This window comes from Eschrichtius robustus, chromosome 5 (genome assembly GCF_028021215.1).
Source record: "Eschrichtius robustus isolate mEscRob2 chromosome 5, mEscRob2.pri, whole genome shotgun sequence".
NCBI lineage: Eukaryota > Metazoa > Chordata > Mammalia > Artiodactyla > Eschrichtiidae > Eschrichtius > Eschrichtius robustus.
The window spans coordinates 88,652,534-88,671,143 of NC_090828.1; the positions used below are offsets into that span (position 1 = coordinate 88,652,534).

The 18,610-nt window shown below is 36.2% G+C and overlaps 1 protein-coding gene across 1 annotated transcript in view; it reads left to right on the top strand.

Moving 5' to 3' along the window:
* The window catches only part of LRP1B (LDL receptor related protein 1B), a 1,676,205-nt gene that overhangs the window by 130,281 nt on the left and 1,527,314 nt on the right, over positions 1-18,610 (top strand). The window lies entirely within an intron of this gene.

The following is an 18,610-nucleotide window of genomic DNA, read 5'->3' on the forward strand; positions in this document are numbered from 1 at the left end:
CTGAGTTATGTGTAACTAAAGAAGAAAACAGGACTCCTTTCTTCTGATTAGAAGATGACATAACTTTTGTTACTTTTGTACATAAAAATATATATATGTATACTTTTATAATGTATCTTTTAAAGTTACATAAAGACATGTATCACGATTAAGCATAAATATACATACATTACATATGTAAAAATATATTTTTAACCAGTACCTACAGTGTGCGCATATGTATGTGCATTTTTAAAGACAGTATGATGAATATTAAAGTGAATTCTAGTTTTAGGATATGTCAGAATTTGCTGTGCTTCCCTTCTATGAGTTAGACTACAATTTAAATATATTAATTTTGGTACAGTAGAAATTTAGTATCAGAATTGATACCCCAATGATACATGAATATTGGCTACATAATGTTCCATCCTCTTTTGAAGGTGGTGGTCTTCCATTATCAACTCTCTTAGATTCCTCAGGTAGTGTTTTTCCTGTGTGACTGTAGGCACATGATAATAAAGATATTACCTAGGGCTTTTCAGTGGCCTTATGGTAGAGGTTGGCCAGGAAGATCAGGGACTCCAAATACTTCCTCTATTTTTGAGCTTTCCCAAAACAGAGGTAGTATTTTGAGTCCCTTTCCCACTTTTTTTGAAAAACAAGACAGAGAATGTTATTCGTTGCAAAATTTATATTTAAACTTTTTTGGAAAATCCTACTGGAGTTTTCATTGGAAAGTAAAGTGACAAGGCTTTTCCTTAAAATTAGCCTGCTGTACCTATCAAAAGAGCAAGTGAGGAGGATTATTCAACAAAGTGATTATTCAACAAAGGAACTTTAACTACAAAATTGCATGTGTAGTTAATTCTCCCTCAAGCCTGCTGTAGAGGTGTCTTCTGGGAAGGCTACCGCATCCTAAGAATACACCTTGAGAATGAGGTCACACTTACTTAAAACCTAAATTTCCTCAGACACATAGATTATTTATGTGGCAGGCACCAGGATGTTCAGGCCTCATGAAGTTTTTCCAAGTTATGTCATCACTGGGTCTCTGAAAATTAACATGTTCCTGAAACTGGTCAGAAAATGTGAAGAAAATGTTTGAGGGTCATAGAAACACAAATATTTAAAATGATATTATCTCTTGGACTGACAGATAAAAAACTACTGACAAGAAAGTGTAGGTTAAGATGTGGGATAAAAATAAGTTTGGGGTTTAAATTTTGACATTATATTGGAGGGCAACTTGTCTAAGTGCATCGAAAGCTCTAAAAATCAATTCTTTTGCAGAATCTCACTTTTATTCATTAGGCTGTATTTTTTTTTTTAAGTAAAACAAGTAACCAGTGATTACCTACAGTTGTTTATTGCAACTTTTAGTTTTACCTAATATCTATTTTTGAACATCAAAGTAGTTCCCAATTTTTACAGCTTAAAAAAACATGGAAAATTCATATATAGCGTGTCATGTCCTTATTCTACTTATTAAACAGAATTAGAATTACCAATATGAAGCTTTATCACAAAATATTTTTGTGTAAAAAAGGGCAATGCACAGAGCAATATATTAAGTGCTCTAAAAAATTCCAACAATTTATATGTATTTTTTCTATATACAAAAGTCTACAGAAATGTTTAAAAACGCAATAGTGGTTATCGTCTACAAGTGGTAAATTTCAGAAGATTTAATCTTTTCCTTTTTTATTATCCTCCATTTTCTTATATTTTAATTAAATATGACTTATGCAGTTAAAATATCACCAAAACTTGGGAATGTAGATTGATACCGCCACTATGGAGAACAGTATGGAGGTTCCTTAAAAAACTAAAAATAGAACTACCATACGACCCAGCAATCCCACTACTGGGCATATACCCTGAGAAAACCATAATTCAAAAAGAGTCATGTACCACATTGTTCATTGCAGCACTATTTACAATAGCCAGGACATGGAAGCAACCTAAGTGTCCATCAACAGATAAATGGATAAAGAAGAGGTGGCATATATATACAATGGAATATTACTCAGCCATAAAAAGAAACGAAATTGAGTTATTTGTAGTGAGGTGGATGGACCTAGAGTCTGTCATACAGAGTGAAGTAAGTCAGAAAGAGAAAAACAAATACCATATGCTAGCTCATATATACGGAATCTAAAAAAAAAAAAAAAAGGGCATGAGGAACCTAGGGGCAGGACGGGAATAAAGACACAGACCTACTAGAGAATGGACTTGAGGACATGGGGAGGGGGAAGGGTAAGCTGGGACGAAGTGAGAGAGTGGCATGGACATATATACACTACCAAATGTAAAACTGATAGCTAGTGGGAAGCAGCCGCATAGCACAGGGAGATCAGCTCCGTGCTTTGTGACCACCTAGAGAGGTGGGATAGGGAGGGTGGGAGGGAGGGAGATGCAAGAGGAAAGAGATATGGGGACATATGTATATGTATAAACTAACACAACACTGTAAAGCAATTATACTCCAATAAAGATGTTAAAAAAAAAAAAAAGATCAACAAAACTTAAACTACAGAAAATAACAACACTCTGATAGTCTGATAACATGATTTAATATGTGTTTTGTTAGATTCAAGTATACTGTTTCTCAATAATTTCTTAATTGTGGAAAGAAAGAACAAGCACTAGTATAATATGAGAAAATGTGTGCATTTATATTTCTGAAGACATTATGAGGCTTAATTTATATTCATTTAGGCCCCCATGGCTACCTTTTCTAATTCCCTATTAACATTAAAATGTTACATTAGACCTTTTCTTTGATGGAGTAATAATTACTTTCACGAGGATTCATTTAAATTCTCATGACATGTGTCTTCTGTAGAGTACTTAATTATCTGTGTTACTTATAGTTGTGTTTAGGAAACCCATTGAACTTTTATTGATATTTCACAATTACCCAAATAACACAAGCCCGCCTAGCTAGGACCTCTGTCCTCTATCACAGTAACTAATAAAGATACTCTTCGCACTTGATAGTTTGGGGTTTAGATATATGTCTACAAAAGAATACCATAGTATGAAAACCACTATTTCACCATCCTTTTTGTTTTTCCCCCAGAGGACTTTCATACATTGTAAATATTTGTTTGATCATGCAGATAAAATAAAAGCAGTTGGAAGTTCATTTACTCCATGCCTTTGATTGTGGAGAATTCTAGGGAAGAAGTTCTTTTTTTTTTTTTTTTTTTTGGGAAGAAGTTCTTGACAGTGTCATAAAGGGTGTGTGTCTATGGTGCTTCCAACCTCCTTTGTTAATATTCAGTCTTTTCATCTGCAGTATACCTTCATGATTGCTCCCATTTCCATAAATACCTTCCTTTTATCTTTTATTCACAATGTTGTAAATAAATGATGAGCAAAGTTTCACTTCTTACAGGGATAGTTGCTACCTTTACAGATCTGAGACCCAAACACATAGAATTTTAGGTAACATCCAACAGGTGGGAAAGATTTGAGAAGAAAGCCTTGAGACCTATTTTGGAAGTATGAGGTTGATGCAAAGTCTCAGTAACTTAAAGTAGGGTGAATAATAACTGTTTATAGGATTTCCAAGTAGGTTTCTTTAGTCCAGCATCTGTGTTAAATGCACATTAATACGTGGGATGTCACGGTGAGTTGTCACAGTGATGGAGGCACTGTTGGCATTTAATGCCTAGAGGTCAGTAGTGATAAATATACTCCCAGCGAAATAATTGTTGTTTTCAAAATGACAAATTGAAACAAAAACAAAAACAAACGCAAAACAAAACCTCCTCTAGTAGTTATGAGAGCAAGCTTTGTGTCAGTTAGATGAGTATTTGTGTCTTGACCGTGCCACTTTCTAGTTGGGTGACATTAGTCACTTAACTTTCCAAACAATCTCATACCTGATTTGCAAGATGCCAATAACAGATTTTTGTGAGTATTAAATGAAATACGCAAAGTGTTTAACATGTGGTACATAGTGAACACTCAATAACTATTACCATTTATAGTATTATTTTATTACCTCCCGTAAAAGGAGTCTTTTCAAAATCCAGTAACTTAAAATAACACAGTAAGAAGTCTTACTAAATGGTTATGAAGAGCATATTAAAATATTGACTGTATTTAAGCCAAACAATATAAATATTCAATCTATTTTCCAGCCTATCTTTGACACATAAACTAAACTTCAGCTATATTTATCACTTGGGGTTCCATTAATATTCAGTGTTTTCCCTATGTGATCTTCCTTTTGTTTGGAATGACATCCCCCATCTTCTCAGCTTGGCAATCTCATATTCATTTATTAAAATGATTAAAAATTACCTTTTTCTGGGAAGCTGCCCTCATACCTGTATCAGTTACTTCTGATTGGTAGTGAAATTACCCAGCATACCATGGCTAAGTAATTACGGGTATTGATTGCATAATGTAACAAAATGTCTAGAGATTATCAGGATGGGATGCAGGGGCGCCTCAGCGTAGCCCAATGATATGATTGGAAATGCAGGTACTGAGTAACTTTCCACTTTGCCATCCTCACTGTGTTGGCCTTTACCCCCAGTCTTATTTAGCCTCATGCTTTCAAGATGGCTTTGGCTGCTCCAGATTTCAAATGCTCACAACCTAACGCAATGCAGGAGAGCTCCTCCTCCAAGTCTGTTTGTAGTAATCTAAGCACACTTGATACCTCTGTTTCATTAATCAACAGTGGGGTCCATGTCCATGTCCTAGGTACAAGAAGGACTGGGAAAGCAAGCATATGGCCTTCCCTGTCTCTATAGTGGGAAGTGGGATTTTCAAAAGTGGTAAAAGTAGCTGTCGGGTAGGCAACTAAAAATACCTTCTGCATGCTCTCTCCTCATCTCAGCCCCTGACCCCAGTTGCCTACAGCAGGAGTTGCTCCATTTTCAGTGCTCCTTCAACATAGTAGATACACCTTTATTAGCACCTACTACACATTACTGTAAATATTTATTTTTGTCTACCCCTCAGCAATTTCTGGGTAGAAATCCTGTTGTCGCCATCATTATGTTCTCAGTGCTTATTTTGGTTCACAGTAAGTGAACATTAATTAAATTAATAAGTTTAAAGTCTTTTTAAATAGAGAATAAGAAATTGTGATTGAAAAATATATGTAAAAGTCAAAATAGGGACTTGAGATAAGTAAAATTGTAGTCTTTGAAGAGCCCTTAATAGTTAAAAAACAGCATAAGGAATAGGAGATATTGCATCATCCCTGAAAGAGCCAAAGCCTAACCATCTGCTTCATGTCTCACTAAGCTTAGAGATGAGAAAAAAGATGTGGAATTTGGTACCCCCTGGGAGATTGGATGAGAATCATACAGGATTTAGAGAATAGAACTTGCAGGGAAATGTCAATAATTTAGGCTATTTCTTTAACGTTTAAGAAGGAAAACTGTCAAAATTGTTTCTTTCCTTAAAAATGTAGTATATGAAATAACTCTGTAGAATCATTTCAGTGGGCTTTGGAGAAAGGGAAGGTTAAAAGGAAATAGAGCATTGCTATTGAAATTTCAGAAAAGAAAACAGAATTGCAAAGCGTTAGTCTAGTGATAATAAAAACTTGAGTCAACTATGTTGAACGTACCAGTTTTATTCCACTGAAAAAACATATCCTCTGTCTCTTGCTAAATAAAGAACTAGGTTTTCACTCTGGGTACTTTTTGCCTTTTCGTGGTAAAGAAGCAGTTCCAAACAAGTCTACGCTGAGTGCTTTACAATTTTCTGTATCACTGCCTGAAAAAAACAAGGAGCCAATATTAAATGATCAAGAAAAAAAAACAAACAAACAACTTTCTCCTTGAAAATTAAATGTCAAATTGAATTTGAAATGTTTACAGAGATACTTTTCATTTGTTCATTATGATAGAAATGATAAATGAGCAAAGCTTCTTCCTGGGGATAATGTACTTCTTAAAATTTTCAATTTTGTCTTGGTTTTATATAAGATGTTCTTCTAAGTACGAATTGCCATTTGCAGCACCAAAAACACTTGGTGCTTAATAAGGCATAGGATGATTGCAAATTTTGTAGCCAATAGAAAGCATACAAATATACAATTAAGTACAATTTTCTCATAATAGAAAGATATCACATTTTTGTACTTTCTCATCTAATGAGAATAAAAACAGGTACACACACCCACGTGCACCCACACATGCCCACACTTCCAAATTCATATATTTCCCAGTCAGGGGTGTCATTTATTGGAGCATTTATAGTGATTTTTATAAAATCCTATCATGTGCTTCTAGTCATTATTACTAGGCTTAGTCCTGTGCAGATTTATTTTGACTGTCGTTCGACATCAAGAAGAAAGGTGTTTTATTTAAGTAGATAGTGTTGAAACAAACAGAAAGCAACATAGGAGAAAAAAGACCTTTAAATTAATGGTAAAACAGCTGGTAGTTTGCTTGTTTCCTACTAATTTAATCAGACTTACATAAGTGATATCTGGACTGTGAGATGAACTGGGGTCTGATATTAGTTTCCTATTGGTGTTGTAACAGATTGCCACAAACTTAGTGGTTTTACAGCAACACAAGTTTATTATCTTACAGTTCTGGAGGTCAGAAGCTCTAAGCAGTGTCCACAGGACTGAGTTCTTCTGGAGGCTCTAGGTGAGAATCCACTTGCTTGCCTTTTCCAGCCATTCCTTGGCTCATGTCTGCTTCCTCAGATCACTCCAGCTTCTGCCTCTGTGCTCACATCTTCTCTCCTCTCTGACTTGCCCTGCCCTTATAAGTATGCTTGTTTTTTTTAAAATTAATTTTCATTGGAGTATAGTTGATTTACAATGTTGTGTTAGTTTCTGCGGTACAGCAAAGTGAATCAGTTATACCACTCATTTTTAGATTCTTTTCCATATAGGTCATTACAGAGTATTGAGTAGAGTTCCCTGTGCTATACAGTAGGTTCTTATTAGTTATCTATTTTATATATACTAGTGTGTAAATGTCAATCCCAATCTCCCAATTTATCCCTCCCCCCGTTCCCCCTTGGTAACCATAAGTTTGTTTTCTACATCTGTGACTCTATTTCTATTTTGTAAATAAGTTCATTTATACGATTTTTTTAGCTCCCACATATAAGTGATATCATATGATATTTGTCTTTCTCTGACTGACTTCACTTAGTGTGACAACCTTTAGGTCCATCCATGTTGCTGCAAATGGCATTATTTCATTCTTTTTTATGGCTGAATAATATTCCATTGCATATATGTACCACATCTTGTTATTTCATTGAGTTCACTTGGATAATCTAGGATAGTCTCCCCATCTCAAGGTTCTTAATCACAGTTGTCACATAGTAAGGTGACACATTCAGAGGCTCTGGAAATTAGGATGTGAACATCTTTGGGGTACCTTTATTCAGCCTACCACTGGGCTCTTATTCAGGAATTTGATTAGCCTCTCTTAATGAGTCTTAGCTTCAGGGATAACAGAGTTCCTGGTGGAGCTGTATGCTAAGTTTATACAAGAACATGTGTACACATTGTGTGAGTGTGTATGCACATATATATTTAGTAAGAGTAATTACGTTTCTAAATTATCAGTAGTGACTCAGCATGACAATGGGAAATATTAGTTAAAAACCATGTTATCATTGAAATATGGATACTCTTCATTATTAACTGACTCTCTGATATAGGCCTGGGAAGATTTTTAAGGATGGACTTAGCATAAATAAATGATACCATGAATTATAATCTTATTGTATATAATAAGGTTTATTTTTCAATCAACCACAAATTTTGTGAAGGAGATATATTTTCTTGCCAAAATGAAACTACCAGGTGTGACCCTTTTTGACCTACCTTCCCTCTACCAATCTCTCCAAATGTGCATAATCCAAATCTATTTTTGTATTTTTATTAAGCACGGACTTAAAATGGTGAGTTTCACTTTATTTTACACTTACAGTAATGATATTCCTAAAGGAATTATCATTTAAAAAAACTATTGTTAACGTATTTATCTAAGTTACCTTTGTACAACCAGCTATTGTAAAAAGTGTAATTTTCAGTATAGTCTTTAAGAGACTCTGGAGGATAACATAGAATCTCTCTCAAGTTTGATATTTAGTTTTCACGGATGCTTTAACTTTATATGGTATAATCTTTGCTGTTCAGGGTATTTTATTTTAAGCATGGGGAAACTTAGCTTTATTTTGGTGGTTAACTAAATAAAGCTATTTATCATTTTGATAATAAAACAAAAACCACTAGTATTGCTTTGTTTTTTCTTTCCCCCCTCTCTTTCCAAAAGTAATGTATAATTCTTTATAGAAAATTTGATTTTTTCCATTAAAATCACCTTGTTATGGCAAATGTGAAGTCTAAGACAGAACCCTCTGCCTTCCAGGAGCTCAGCACCCAGTAGTTACAATACTAAAGCAAAACACAATAGGATCTTTCTGGTGGTTTGAGTGGAGTGTTGTGGAATCGGTGATGAAGGAAGAAGAAGTTCGCTGTGAAAGTTTTCATTAAAGGAGGTAAAACATCTTTGGACTCTAGAGCAGAACTAGAATTTTGTTACATGGAAAAGGGCATTCCAATCAAAGGAATAAACACATAAATTAAATACGAAGATACAGAAACTGATGTATTTAGGGAAAGTGAATAGAACAGTCAGTATGGAGAGCTAAAAATGTATGTTGAATGGTGAAAGGATAGTAGAAAAAACATTGGAGAGGAGAAGTCCTTTAAACATATTGTGAAGAACAAGTTAAATGGAATTCTGAGAATTTATTCTTGATTTACATTTGCATATTTTTCTGGAGTAGGTGAATATAAAGGATAAAAATTAAGGTGCTTCCTGAATCTTGATAACTAATATAATTTCTTTAATTTTACATGAGCTTTATCAAAATTTGAAGTTGAACAAGTAATACATTCTATAGGTCTCTACAATAATTCTGTTCTCCTGGTAATTCATTGCCTGTTACATGAAAAATATATATAACTATATTTCTCTTTTAATAATTATGAATGGTATATTATTAACCATCCTATGTTTAAGTTAGCAATGAGATATAGACATAATAAATAAATATTTTTCATGTTGACAAGGTTCTGAAAACCTAACTCAGAGCATTTCCCTCATACTTAGCTTGTGCAAGAGGTTGTACCTATTTATTCTTTAACTTAACTAGAAGAATAAGACTTCTCAGTAATTCAGCAGTTGAGTGGGTATTACCCTTCCTTTATCTTTAATTTTTAATTAGCTACCATAGTTCATCATGTATATGTCCTTTAAATGTTCCCATATGGTGCCCTGTTATGCATGCAGTACACAATTTGTTGGTAAACTAATGTTCTCATTAGTATTTAAACAGCAAGTCAACTTTTAGGGGAAATGACATAACAATATTATAAAATAATTGTGATGAAATACTCAAGGAACTAGAGGCTACACAGTTGTTCAGTAGACCCCTATTGATAGATAATAGTTTTAGTATTTGACTTCGATAGTTCTTGTTTTTTGGAAAGATTGAAATTAACAGTTCATCATGATGTTAAAGTGAGAAAACATAAATTAGCTAGTATGTGGCATCTCATGTATATAAAATCTTTCAGCTAAGGCCATTTCCATCCAAACTCCAAAAATATTATTATACATCTTTATTAAGATAAGTAATTAGATGTTTTCATTTATGTGTAGCAGGATTATTGTACTAAGCTTTTCTCATGCCAGGATGAATCCAAACTCAGTAAACTCTATAGGTTATGGTTGTTCTAATCTTTTTATGTCTTTTGATTGCAAGAGTCTATTATTATAGAGAGACAGACACAGTACTAGCTTTCTTTTTTTAAGACAAAAAGATAATTATTTTATTTGATAAAGTTACAATTTGCCGATAAGATTTAACAACCATTACCGTGAACAATATATCAGTATATCATACTGATATATCATATGACAATATATCTTATATCAATATATTAATGTATCATAACTTAACAATATATCTTTGAGATATACAGGAAGCAAGTGCCCTTAAAGACAAGTAGAAATGGACTATTCCACCTTTATGGTAGAGATTTAAACAGACTTAGTGGTCAAGAGATTAAATAGACAAAAAATATTTAAGGGTATTGAATATTTTATTATATAATGATAACATATAGACTTATATGTTATCATTATATAAGTTATATAAACATATAGACTTTGTACCTAACAAAGGGCAAATATAATTTTACTTCAGTCATGGCATATTCACAAAAAAATGGCCATTATGTTTTGTTTTGTTTTTTAACATCTTTAATGGAGTAAAATTGCTTTACAGTGGTGTGTTAGTTTCTGCTTTATAAAAAAGTGAATCAGCTATACATACACATATATCACCATATCTCCTCCCTCTTGCGTCTCCCTCACACCCTCCCTATTCCACCCCTCTAGAGGGTCACAAAGCACCGAGCTGATCTCCCTGTGCTATGCGGCTGCTTCCCACTAGCTACTTATTTTATATTTGGTAGTGTATATATGTCCATGCCACTCTCTCACTTCGTCTCAGCTTACCCTTCCCACTCCCCGTGTCCTCAAGTCCATTCTCTATGTATGCGTCTTTATTCCTGTCCTGCCCCTAGGTTCTTCAGAACCATTTTTTTTCAGATTCAATATATATGTGTTAGCATATGGTATTTGTATTTCTCTTTCTTACTTACTTCACTCTGTATGACAGACTCTAGGTCCATCCACCTCACTACAAATAACTCAATTTCGTTTCTTTTTTATATCTGAGTATTATTCCATTGCATATATGTGTCACAACTTCTTTATCCATTCATTTGTCGATGGACACTTAGGTTGCTTCCATGTCCTGGCTATTGTAAATAGAGCTGAAGTGAACATTGTGGTACGTGACTACTTTTGAATTATGGTTTTCTCAGGGTATATGCCCAGTAGTGGAATTGCTGGGTCATATGGTAGTTCTATTTTTAGTTTTTTAATGAACCTCCATACTGTTCTCCATAGTGGCTGTATCAATTTACATTCCCACCAACAGTGCAAGAGGGTTTCCTTAACTGCACACCCTCTCCAGCATTTACTGTTTGTAGATTTTTTTGATGATGGCCATTCTGACTGGTGTGAGGTGATACCTCATTGTAATTTTGATTTGCATTTCTCTAATGATTAGTGATGTTGAGCATCCTTTCATGTGGTTGTTGGCCATCTGTATATCTTCTTTGGAGAAATGTCTGTTTAGGTCTTCTGCCCATTTTTGGATTGGGTTGTTTGTTTTTTTGATATTGAGCTGCATGAGCTGCTTGTAAATTTTGGAGATTAATCCTTGGTCAGTTGCTTCATTTGCAAATATTTTCTCCCATTCTGAGGGTTGTCTTTTCGTTTTGTTTATGGTTTCCTTTGCTGTGCAAAAGCTTTTAAGTTTCATTAGGTCCCATTTGTTTATTTTTGTTTTTATTTCCATTTCTCTAGGAGGTGGGTCAAAAAGGATCTTGCTGTGATTTATGTCATAGAGTGTTCTGCCTATGTTTTCCTCTAAGAGTTTTACAGTGTCTGGCATTACATTTAGGTCTTGAATCCATTTGGAGTTTATTTTTGTGTATGGTGTTAGGGAGTGTTCTAATTTCATTCTTTTACATGTAGCTGTCCAGTTTTCCCAGCACCACTTATTGAAGAGGCTCTCTTTTCTCCATTGTATATTTTGCCTCCTTTATCAAATGTAAGGTGACCATATGTGCGTGGGTTTATCTCTGGCTATCTATCCTGTTCCATTGATCTATATTTCTTTTTCTGTGCCAGTACCATACAGTCTTGATAACTGTAGCTTTGTAGTGTAGTCTGAAGTCCAGGAGCCTGATTCCTCAAGCTCCGTTTTCCTTTCTCAAGACTGCTTTGGCTATTCGGGGTCTTTTGCGTTTCCATACACATTTTGAAATTTTTTGTTCTAGTTCTGTGAAAAATGCAATTGGTAGTTTGATAGGGATTGCACTGAATCTGTAGATTGCTTTGGGTAGCAGAGTCATTTTCACAATGTTGATTCTTCCAATCCAAGAACATGGTATATCTCTCCATCTGTTTGTATCATCTTTAATTTCTTTCATCAGTGTCTTAGAGTTTTCTGCATACGGGTCTTTTGTCTCCCTAGGTAGGTTTATTCCTAGGTATTTTATTCTTTTTGTTGCAATGGTAAATGTGAGTGTTTCCTTAATTTCTCTTTCAGATTTTTCATCATTCGTGTATAGGAATGCAAGAGATTTCTGTGCATTAGTTTTGTATCCTGCTACTTTGCCAAATTCATTCACTAGCTCTAATAGTTTTCTGGTGGCATCTTTAGGATTCTCTTTGTATAGTATCATGTCATCTGCAAACAGTGGCAGCTTTACTTCTTCTTTTCCAATTTGGATTCCTTTTATTTCTTTTTCTTCTCTGACTGCTGTGGCTAAACCTTCCAAAACTATGTTGCATAATAGTGGTGAAAATGGACGACCTTTTCTTGTTCCTGATCTTAGTGGAAATGGTTTCAGTTTTTCACCATTGAGAACGATGTTGGCTGTGGGTTTGTCATATATGGCCTTTATTATGTTGAAGTAAGTTCCCTCTATGCCTACTTTCTGGAGGGTTTTTTATCATAAATGGGTGTTGAATTGTGTCAAAAGCTTTTTCTGCATCTATTGAGATGATCATATGGTTTTTCTCCTTCAATTTGTTAATATAGTTTATCACATTGATTGATTTGCGTAAAGTGATGAATGCTTGCATTCCTGGGACAAACCCCACTTGATCATGGTGTATGATCCTTTTAATATGCTGTTGTATTCTCTTTGCTAGTATTTTGTTGAGGATTTTTGCATCTATGTTCATTAATGATATTGGCCTATAGTTTTCTTTCTTTGTGACATCTTTGTTTGGTTTTGGTATCAGGGTGATGGTGGCCTTGTAGAATGAGTTTGGGAGTGTTCTTTCCTCTGCTATATTTTGGAAGAGTTTGAGAAGGATAGGTGTTAGCTCTTCTCTAAATGTTTGATAGAATTTGCCTGTGAAGCCATCTGGTCCTGGGCTTTTTTTGTTGGAAGATTTTTAATCACAGTCTTAATTTCAGTGCTTGTGATTGGTCTGTTTATATTTTCTATTTCTTCCTGGTTCAGTCTTGGAAGGTTGTGCTTTTCTAAGGATTTGTCCATTTCTCCCAGGTTTTCCATTTTATTGGCATATATTTGCTTGTAGTAATCTCTCATGATCGTTTGTATTTCTGCAGTGTCAGTGGTTACTTCTCCTTTTTCATTTCTAATTCTATTGATTTGAGTCTTCTCCCTTTTTTTCTTGATGAGTCTGGTTAATGGTTTATCAATTTTGTTTATCTTTTCAAAGAACCAGCTTATAGCTTTATTGATCTTTGCTACTGTGTTATTCATTTCTTTTTCATCTGATCTTTATGATTTCTGTCCTTCTGCTAATATTGGAGTTTTTTGTTCTTCCTTCTCTAATTGCTTTAGGTGAAAGGTTAGGTATTTTATTTGAGATGTTTCTTGTTTCTTGAGGTAGGATTGTATTGCTATAAACTTCCCTCTTAGAACTGCTTTTGCTGCATCCCATAAGTTTTGGGCCGTTGTGTTTTCATTGTCATTTGTTTCTAGGTATTTTTTGATTTGCTCTTTGATTTCTTTAGTGATCTCTTCGTTATTTAGTAGCGTATTGTTTAGCCTCCATGTGTTTGTATTTTTTACAGATTTTTTCTGTAATTGATATCTAGTCTCATAGCGCTGTGGTCAGAAAAGATACTTGATATGATTTCAATATTCTTAAATTTACCAAGGCCTGATTTGTGACCCAATATATGACCTATCCTCGAGAATGTTCCATGAGCACTTGAGAAGAAAGTGTATTCTGTTGTTTTTGAATGGAATATCCTATAAATATCAATTAAGTGCATTTTGTTCAGTGTATCATTTAAAGCTTGTGCTTCCTTATTTATTTTCATTTTGGATGTTCTGTCCATAGGTGAGAGTGGGGTGTTAAAGTCTTCTACTATAATTGTGTTACTGTCAACTTCCTCTTTTATGGCTGTTAGCATTTGCCTTATATATTGCGATGCTCCTATGTTGCATGTTGGGTGCATAAATATTTACAATTGTTATATCTTCTTCTTGGATTGATCTCTTGATCCTTATGTAGTATCCTTCTTTGTCTCTTGTAATAGTCTTTATTTTAAAATCTAGTTTGTCTGATATGAGAATTGCTACTCCAGCTTTCTTTTGATTTCCATTTGCTTGGAATATCTTTTTCCATCCCCTCACTTTCAGTCTGTATGTGTCCCTAGGTCTGAAGTGGGTCTCTTGTAGACAGCATATATACGGTTCTTCTTTTTTTAATTCATTTAGCCAGTCTGTGTCTTTTGGTTGGGCATTTAATTCATTTACATTTAAGGTAGTTATCGATATGTATGTTCCTATTACCATTTTCTTAATTGTTTTTGGTTTGTTATTGTAGGTCTTTTCCTCCTCTTGTGTTTCATTCCTAGAGAAGTTCCTTTCGCATTTTTTGTAAAGCTGGTTTTGTGGTGCTGAATTCTCTTAGCTTTTGCTTGTCTGTAAAGGTTTTAATTTCTCCATCAAATCTGAAAAAGATCCTTGCTGGTTAGAGTAATCCTGGTTGTAGTTTTTCCCCTTTCATCACTTTAAATATGTCCTGCTACTTCCATCTGGCTTGCAGAGTTTCTGCTGAAATATCAGCTTTTAACCTTATGGGGACTCCCTTGTATGTTATCTGTTTTTTTTTCTTGGTGCTTTTAATATTTGTTCTTTGTATTTAATTTTTGATAGTTTGATTACTATGTGTCTGCTGTGTTTCTCCTTGGATTCTTCCTGTATGGAACGCTCTGTGATTCCTGGACTTGATGGACTATATCCTTTCCCATATTAGGGGAGTTTTCAAGTAAAATCTCTTCAGATATTTTCTCAGTCCCTTTCTTTTTCTGCAACCCCTATAATTTGAATGTTGGTGCGTTTAATGTTGTCCCAGAAGTCTCTGAGTCTTTCCTCAATTCTTTCCATTCTTTTTTCTTTATTCTGCTCTGTGGTAGTTATTTCCACTATTTTATCTTCCAGGTCACTTATCCGTTCTTCTGCCTCAGTTATTCTGCTTTTGATTCCTTCTAGAGAATTTTAAATTTCGTTTATTGTGTTGTTCATCATTGTCTGTTTGTTCTTTAGTTCTTCTAGGTCCTTGTTAAACTTTTTTTTTTGTATTTTCTCCATTCTATTTCCAAGATTTTGGATCATCTTTACTATCATTACTCTGAAATCTTTTTCAGTTAGACTGCCTATTTCCTCTTTGTTTGGTCTGCTGGGTTTTTACCTTGCTCCTTCATCTGCTGTGTGTTTCTCTGTCTTCTCATTTCACTTCACTTACTGTATTTGGTGTTTCCTTTTCACAGGCTGCAGGTTCGTAGTTCCCGTTGTTATTGGTGTCTGCCCCCAGTGGCTAAGGGTGTTTCAGTGAGTTGCGTAGGCTTCCTGGTGGAGCAGACTGGTGCCTGTGTTCTGGTGGATGAGGCTGAATCTTGTCTTTCTGGTGGGCAGGACTGTGTCCGGTGGTGTGTTTTGGGGTGTCTGTGACCTTATTATGATTTTAGGCAGCCTCTCTGCTTTGGTTGGATTGTGTTCCTGTCTTGCTTGTTGTTTGGCATAGAGTGTCCAGCATTGTAGCTTGCTGGACATTGAGTGGAGCTGGGTCTTAGCGTTGAGATGGAGATCTCTGGGACAGCTTTTTCTGTTTGATATTACGTGGAGCCGGGAGGTCTCTGGTGGATCAATGTCCTGACCTTGGCTCTCCCACCTCAGAGGCACAGGCGTGACACCTGCCTGGAGCACGAAGACCCTGTTCAGCCACATGGCTCAAAAGAAAAGGGAGAAAAAAGAAAGAAAGAAAGAAAGAAAGAAAGAAAGAAAGAAAGAAAGAAAGAAAGAAAGAAAGAAAGAAAAGAAAGTTATTAAAATAAAAATAAATAAATAAAAATTATTGAAAATTAAAAAAAATTAAAAAGTAATTAAAAAAAGAAAGAAGAGAGCTACCAAACCAAAAAACAAATCCACCAATGATAACAAGCGTTAAAAACTATACTAAAAAAAAAAAAAATACGGACAGACAGAACCCGAGGACAAATGGTAAAAGCAAAGCTATACAGACAAAATCACACAAAGAATCATACACATACACACTCACAAAAACAGAAAAAGGAAAAAAATATATATATCTATATATTAAAAAAGGAAGAGAGCAACCAAATCAATAAACAAATCTACCCATAATGATAAACTCTAAATACTAAACTAAGATAAACATAAAACCAGAAACAAATTAGATGAAGAAAGCAAACCCCATGTCTACTGTTGCTCCCAAAGTCCACTGCCTCAATTTTGGGATGATTCATTGTGTATTCAGGTATTCCAGAGATGCAGGGTACATGAAGTTGGTTATGGAGATTTAATCCGCTGCTCCTGAGGCTGCTGGCAGGGATTTCCCTTTTGCTTCTTTGTTCACACAGCTCCTGGGGTTCGGCTTTGGATTTTGCCCCGCCTCTGTGTGTAGGTCGCCTGAGGGCGTCTGTTCTTTGCTCAGACAGGATGGGGTTAAAGGAGCAGCTGCTTCGGGGGCTCTGGCTCACTCAGGCCGGGGGAAGGGAGGGGCACGGATGCGGGGCGAGCCTGCAGTGGCAGAGGCCGGCATGACGTTGCACCAGCCTGAGGCGCGCCGTGCGTTCTCCCAGGGAAGTTGTCCCTGGATCACGGGACCCTGGCATTGGCGGGCTGCACAGGCTCCTGGGAGGGGAGGTGTGGATAGTGACCTGTGCTTGCTCACAGGTTTCTTGGTGGCGGCAGCAGCAGCCTTAGCGTCTCATGCCCGTCTCTGGGGTCCGCGCTGATAGCCGTGGCTCACGCCCGTCTCTGGAGCTCCTTTAAGCGGCGCTCTTAATGCCCTCTCCTCGTGCACCAGGAAACAAAGAGGCAAGAAAAGGTCTCTTGCCTCTTCGGCAGCTCCAGACCTTTTCCCGGACACACTTCCCGCTAGCCGTGGCGCACTAGCCCCTTCAGGCTGTGTTCACGCCGCCAACCCCAGTCCTCTCCCTGCGATCTGACCTCCGAAGCCTGAGCCTCAGCTCCCAGCCCCCGCCTGCCCCGGTGGGTGAGCAGACAAGCCTCTCAGGCCGGTGAGTGCTGCTCGGCACTGATCCTCCGTGCGGGAATCTCTCCGCTTTGCCCTCCGCACCCCTGTGGCTGCGCTCTCCTCCGTGGCTCCGAGGCTTCCACCCCGCCACCCCCAGTCTCCACCCACGAAGGGCCTTCCTAGTGTGTGGAAACCCTTCCTCCTTCACAGCTCCCTCCCCAAGGTGCAGGTCCCATCCTTATTCTTTTGTCTCTGTTTTTCCTTTTGCCCTACCCAGGTACGTGGGTAGTTTCTTACCTTTGGGGAAGTCTGAGGTTTTCTGTCAGTGTTCAGTAGGTGTTCTGTAGGAGTTGTTCCACATGTAGATGTATTTCTGATGTATTTGTGGGGAGGAAGGTGATCTCCACATCTTACTCCTCTGCCATCTTGAAGTTCTCTCAGTACTAGCTTTGATCTTCTTCCTTAGGGATGTAAGCGAAACTTCCTGCACATTCTCATAAGCTTCTTGTTTTAATTACAGTGTATAATATTGTGTTGCATACAATAGGAAGACATTTAAAATAAGATTAGTTTGGCTATCTCAGAAGTGTAGCTTGAAGCATTAAATAGGATAAATGGAAAATACACATAGACATAACATATTTAGCTTCTGATTCAAGGAACTCAATCCAGTGTATGTGTTTTAAAATAATCACCTTGAAATACTGAAAATTCACTTATTTTAATCCTATAATCAATGCTTTTAAAAACAGACCTTGAAATGGAATATCTAGGTGAAAAATAAATAGGTGGGCTGTAGCAAGCTATTCTTATCTGCTATTTCTTAGAGGGATAATATAAAACTGTCCTCAAAATTGCAACTATGCAAACTCCCTTTAAAGGTTGGAGCTTGCTTAGCAAGCTGATAACATAGGCTCATTAGGTAAATCCCCTTAAGTATGTCTTACTCCTGAAAAAAAAAGTCGTTTTGAATCATGATGATTTTGTGTATGTGTCTATATACATGTGCATATGTGTTGAGGATGGGTGGTTTGCATATTTTCCCAAGGGCTTTCTTCTGGGATTTTCTCAAGGAATTATTCTATATCTATGGCTCAGTGCAGGTGAACATTTGGACATTCATAGAAAACAAATCAACTGTCAAATATATAGTTTCCAACCTTAATTGTATTCTCATTGCTGTTAGAAAGAAATCCTTTCACAGATTTCTAGTTGACTCCCTTTTCAATTTTCTACTCATTCTAAATCTTTACTACTCTTTCCAAGTCTACCTTCTTCAGATTACAAAAACTAATCTTGCTTTTAAGTTCTTTGAGGAATCACAACCAGGTAGGAATACCTTAACCTTCTTCCCTACCAGCTAATGATTTATGTGTCTCATTTTTCTATCCTTTCTTCCTCAGGGCAAGTGCTCCTACTATTGTTTAGGTTTTAATTCCAGCCCTGTGAGTTCTTGGGAAACTGCTGCACTTTCCTATCCT